At 39.5% G+C, this 6430-nt stretch overlaps 1 pseudogene; it reads right to left on the bottom strand.

Moving 5' to 3' along the window:
• Positions 1–1628: 1628 nt before the first annotated feature.
• LOC124529140 (tigger transposable element-derived protein 1-like) lies at positions 1629–5322 on the bottom strand (annotated as a pseudogene).
• Positions 5323–6430: the final 1108 nt, after the last annotated feature.

Raw genomic sequence — 6430 nt, 5'->3', positions numbered from 1 at the left:
CCTTGACAATCTATATGTTGATGTAAGTAGAGTGCTAAATCCCCTACTATTATTATATTACTGTCAATTTCTCTCATTATGTCTATTAGTACTTTCTTTTTATATTTACATGCATCAGTGTTGGGTGTATAAATATTTATAATTGTTATATGCATTTGGTGGATTGACCTTTTTATCATTAGTGCCTTTCTTTTTCTCTTGTTACTATTTTTGTTTTAAACTCTATTTTGTCTGATGTAAGTAGTGCTATCTTGGCTTTTTAAAAAAAATGTCTATTTATTTTGAGAGAGAGAGAGAGAGAGAGAGAGAGAGAGTGTGTGTGTGTGTGTGTGTGTGTGTGTGTGTATGTGTGTCTATGAGTCGGGGAGGGGAAGAGAGAAAGGGGGAGAGAGAATCCCCAGCAGGCTCCATGCTGTCAGTGCAGAGCCCCACATGGGGCTCAATCTCCCAACTGGGAGATCATGACCTGTGCTGGAATCAAGAGTTGGACGCTTAACCAACTCAGCCACCGACGCACCCCAGCTATTTTGTTTTATTCCAGGTATGGAACTCTTTTTTTCATTGTTTCACTTTCAGTCTTTATGTGTCTTTAAGTTTGAAGTGACTCTCTTTTAGGCAGCATATAGATGGGTCTTGTTATCTATTCATTCAGTCACTCTATTTTTTTATTGAAACTTTTAGTCCATTTACATTTAAGGTATGTACTCGTCATTTTGTTTCTTTTCTGGTTGTTTCTGTAGTTCCGTTTTCCTTCTTCTTTTGCTGTTTCCTTGTGAATGATGGCTTTCTTTACTGTTGTGCTTGGCTTTCTTTCTCATTTTTTGTGTATTTTTGATAGGTTTTGGTTTGTGGTTACTATAAGGTTCATATATAATATGCAAAATATATAGCAGTCTATGTTAAGTTGGTGGCCACTTAAGTTGGAACATGTCCTAAAAGAACTTCATTTTTACTTTCATTTTTATGTACATACTGTCTTATTTTCCATCTTTTTATTTTGTGAGTCCCCTGACTAATTCTTTTATTTGAAGCATATATATCTGTTTCCTCATTTTGACTAAATTTTTGGATTTGTTTCTATGAATTAGGCAAACAACTACTTCTATATTTGTTTTTTTTTTTTTTAAATTTTTTTTTCAACGTTTATTTATTTTTGGGACAGAGAGAGACAGAGCATGAACGGGGGAGGGGCAGAGAGAGAGGGAGACACAGAACCGGAAACAGGCTCCAGGCTCTGAGCCATCAGCCCAGAGCCCGACGCGGGGCTCGAACTCACGGACCGCGAGATCGTGACCTGGCTGAAGTCGGACGCTTAACCGACTGCGCCACCCAGGCGCCCCACTACTTCTATATTTGAAGGGATGTTCTTATGTATGGTCATCCCCTATATAGACTGTGTGTGCTGGTGATTTTGGTTGGCTGGCTGGAGCCATGGCTGGTGTGAACTGGGGAGTCCCCAGGCACTTCATGCTGGGCCTGCTCTGGTAGGACGGCCAGAGCTAAAGTGGGTGTGTGTGTGTGGGGGGGGTGGTTTTGGTGTTCTCTGCACAGAGGATGCCCTGGCAATATGGCTAAAGCTGAAGCAGGCGCAGGCTGGGAAAGTCTCAGGGTTCTCTATGCAGAGGGCATCATGGTGGTGTGGCAGGAATTGAGGCAGAGCACAGTCCAGGTGGTCCTGGGCACTCCTCACCAGTGACACTGGTGGGGCAACTGGAACTGAGGCAGCACAAGGTGGGGTTTTCTGGGTGTTCCAACCAGGGTGCACCCTGGCATAACAGCTGGAGTTGAGGCAGGCTGGGGTTTCCAGGGTGCTCTGCACTGGAAATGCCCTGGCAAGTTGTCTGGAGCTGTGTGTTATGGGCCTGGCATGTTTCAGGATGCTTTGTGCCTGTGTCAACTTGGTGAGATGGTTGGAGCTCACTTGGTGAGCTCACTTGGTGAGATGGTTGAACACTGACCAGGACTGGTATGTGCCGTGCTAGTGCCACATTCGTGGGACAGCTGGGGCTGGTGTGGGCTAGGGATCTTGGGCTCATTGAGCTGGTAGGCTGACTATGGTGCCCAGATCCTGCTCCCAGCTGTACTATCAAGGTGGAGGATGAGCATCAACTATTATGCTCGCCAGCCTCTCCAACCCAGAGAGAGTTCTGGTGCCTCCCTGCTGTTTCCCAGGGCCTTAGGGCTGATTTCTTTATATTCTAGCTGCCCTTTTAAACTGGCTTTGTTTTTTCTGTGACCCAGGGCAGATGAATCTGCTCATGATCCCTCAGTACTATCACTCCCTACTGCGATTTGCAGCATCACGGGTGGGGGTTCTCTTTGTTCCCGTGTCTCCATCTCTCTGGTTCTCTATGTGATCTATCTACTGTTGTGCAGAAGCTCTTCAATCAGCCCTCGGTTCTTTTTCAGAGAAATTCCTCCATAAATAGGTAAAGATTTGGTGTGTCTGAGGAGAAGGTGAGTTCACAGTCTTCTTCCTACATTGCCATCTTGGACCAGAATCTGTTGTGTCCCATTTATGGAAATTAGCTATATGCTACTGCACAGATAGAATCTATCTACTTAATTTAAAAAAGTGCAAGTTAAAATATTGTTGATTAAACATTAAAACAAAAATAATTTTGCTACTCAACAGCAAATGAATATCTGAATAAAAGTTATAAAAATGGTGAAATGTTTATTTAGTTAACACAACTTATTGAAGTGGCGTTATTTAAATTTTTCTTCACCCATAGACAACCAGGTCCTACCTACCAATTCAAGGGTAGGTCAGTCTATTTATTGGTCTGGTTTATCAACATTAGAAAAATACCAGTCTCATGATGAACACATGCTTACTGCATTACACAGCCAAGTGAATATAGTGAATTTTGCCATGTTATAAACTAGAAATTAGTGAGATGATGTAAGAAAACTCCTGGACTGGGTTTCTAGGCCTGCTTTACCATCTCTTTTCTCTCAGTATAGAAAAGTACTTAAAACTCTACCATAAATATAACAAAAAATGTTGTGACTCATATATCCTGTTCTAGGTACCACCATATTATTCTCTTTTTTACTCTTTATTATTTTGCTAGGGCTGCCATAACAAAATACAAAAGACTGTGTGAACTGAACAAAAGAAATTTATTTTCTCACAATTCTGGAGAGTAGAGTTCAGGATCAAAGATGTTAACAGGTTTGGTTTCTGAGGCCTCTCTGGCCTTGCAGATATTTGCCTTCTTGCTTTGTCATCATATACTTGTCCCTCTGTCTGTGTCCTAATCTCCTCCTTTTATGAGGACACCAGTCATATTGGATTAGGGCCTACTTACCCTGATGATCTCACTTAATCTTAATTATTAGAGGCATACCTTAGAGTTATTGTGGGTTTGGTTCCAGACCACTGGAATAAAGTGATGACCACAACAAAGCAAGTCAGATAAATTGTTTGGTTTCTTAGTGCATATAAAGTTATGGTTATACTATGCTGTAGTCTATTAAGTATGCAATGGCATTATGTCTGAAAAATGCACATACTTTAATTTAAAAATTACTGTATTGCTAAAAAATGCTAACCATCATCTGAGCTTTCAGCAAGTCATAACTTTTTGCTGGTGGAGGGACTTGCCTCAATGTTAATTGCTGCCGACTGATCAAGGTGGTGGTTGCTGAAGGTGGGGTGGCTATGGCAATTTCTTAAAATAAGACAACAGTGAAGTTTGCCACATCAATGAACTCTTCTTTTCATGAAGAGTTAATTGATGCTCTTTCTTAGTAGCATTTGATGCTGTTTGATAGCATTTTACCCCCAGTACAACTTCTTTCAAAATTGGAGGCAGTTCTCTCAAACACTGCTGATTTATCAATTAAATTTATGTAATATTATAAATCCTTTATCATTTCAACGATCTTCACAGCATCTTCAGGAGGAGATTCCATCTCAAGAAACCACTTTCTTTAATCATCCATGAGAAGCAATCTCTTGTCCATTCAAGTTTTATCCTGAAATTACAGAAATTCAGTCACATCTTCAAGCTCCACTTCTAATTCTAGTCGTTGTTTTTGTTGTTTTTGCCATTTCCACCATTTGCCATTTCCATCTGTAGTTACTTCCTCCACTAAAGTCTTGAGCCCCTCAAAGTCATCAATGAGGGTTGGAATCAACATCTTCCAAACTTATGTTAATGTTGATATTTTGACCTCTTCCCATGAATCACAAATTCTCTTAATGGCATCGGGAATGGTGAATCCTTTCCAGGGGGTTTTCAATTTACTGTGGCCAGTTCCATCAGAGGAATGACTATCTATGGCAACTCTAGCCTTAAAAATGTATTTCTTAAGTAAGACATGAAAGTTGAAATTATTTCTTGATTCATGGGCTGAAGAATGTGTTAGCAGGCATGAAAACAACATTAATCTCATTGCACATCTCTATCAGAGCTCTTGGGTGATCAGGTACATTGTCAATGAGTAGTCAGAATTTAAAAGATGTCTTTTTTTTCTAAGGAGTAGGTCTCATTTGGAAGCTTCAAATATTCAGTAAATCATGCTATAAACATGTGCTGTCATCCAGGCTTTGTTGTTCCATTTGTAGAGCACAGGCAGGGTAGATTTAACATAATTCTTAAGGATTGTAGGCTTTTCAGAGTGGTAAATGAGTATTGATTTCAACCTCAAGTCACCAGCTGCCTTAGCCCGTAACAAGAGAGTCACCTGTCCTTTGAAGCCAGACACTAACTTCTCCTCTCTAGCTATGAAAGTCCTAGATGGCATCTTTTTTCCAATAGAGGACTTTTTCATCTCTATTAAAAATCTGTTGTTTAGTGCATCCCCCTTCATTAGCTAGAACTTCTGGATAACTTGGTGCAGCTACACCAGCACTTGCTGCTTTGCCTTATACTTTTATGTTACAGACATAGCTTCTTTCCTTAAACCTCATGAACTAACCTCTGCTAGTGTAGTACTTTTCTTCTGCAGCTTCGTCACCTCTCTTAGCCTTCATAGAACTGAAGAGAGTTAGGGTCTTGATATGAATTGGGCTTTGGGTTAAGGGAATGCTGTGGCCGGTTTGATCTTCTATCCAGACTGCTAAAACCTTTTCCATATAAGCGATAGGACTATTATACTTCACTATGTGCGTGTGTTCATTGAAGAAACACGTTTAATTTCCTTCAAGAACTTTTCCTTTGCATTCACAACTTGGCTACCCATTTGGACCAAGAGGTCTAGCTTTCATCCTATCTCAACTTTCAACATGTCTTCCTCACTAAGCTTAATCATTTCTAGCTTTTGACTTAAAGTGAGAGACGTGTGACTCTTTCTTTCACTTGGACACTTAGAGGCCACTGTAGGGTTATTAATTGGCCTAATTTCAATGCAGTTGTGCCTCAGGGAATGGGAAGCCTGGGCATAGAGAGATAGTTGGGAGAACCGTGGTCAGTGAAGCAGTCACACAACATATATCGATTAAGTTTACTGTCTTATATGGGCATGATTTGTGTTGCCCCAAAACAATTACAATTAGTAACATCAAAGATCATTGATCATAGATCATCATAACAAACACAATAATAATGAAAAATTTGAAATATGACAAAAATTACCAAAATGTGACACAAAGACACAAAGTGAACAAATGTTGAAAAAATGGCACCAATAGACCTGATGCAGGGTTGTGACAAACCTCCAATTTGTGAAAAATGCAGTATCTGAAATGCAGTAAAACATGACATATCTGTAGCTATTTAAAGAGCCTATCTCCAAATACAATCACATTCTGAGACACTGAGGATTAGGATTGCAAAAAGGTCACCACAATACCTTGTTAACATTAGTCACCATACATAATTATAAGATTTTTCTTTTTTTATGATGAGAACCTTTAAGATTAGTCTGTTAGCAACTTTCAAATATGCAATACAGTATTATTAACTACATCCACCATGTTGCACATTGCATCTCCATGACTTATGCATTTTGTAACTGGATATTTGTACCTTTTGACCCCCCCTCACCCATTTCACCCACCCCTCACCTCTGGCAACCACCAGTTGTTGTAAAGCTATAAAGCTACAGACATGCAACCACCAATTTGTTCTCTGTATCTATGAGTTTGATTTTGTTTTTGGTTTTAGATTCCACATATAAGTGAGATTATATGGTATTTGTCTTTATCTGATGTATTTTATTTAGCATAATGCCCTCAAGGTCCATCCACGTTGCTGCAAATGGCAAGATATTATTCTTTTTCATGGTTGAATGATATTTCATACATTTTCTTTATTCATTGATGGACAATTAAATTTTTTCCATGCCTTGGCTATTGTAAATAATGCTACAATGAACATGGAAGTGTTTACCAACACTTATTTCTTGTCTTTTTGATAATAGCCATTCTAATGGATGTGAGATGATATCTCATTGTGGTTTTGACTTGCATTTTTTTGAT

Source organism: Lynx rufus, unplaced genomic scaffold, assembly GCF_022079265.1.
Source record: "Lynx rufus isolate CCGP_SWC_20201006 ecotype Redwood Valley unplaced genomic scaffold, mLynRuf1.p SCAF_6, whole genome shotgun sequence".
Classification (NCBI taxonomy): domain Eukaryota; kingdom Metazoa; phylum Chordata; class Mammalia; order Carnivora; family Felidae; genus Lynx; species Lynx rufus.
Note: the sequence above shows the minus strand (reverse complement) of the source record. Positions and strands in the feature narration are given on the sequence as shown.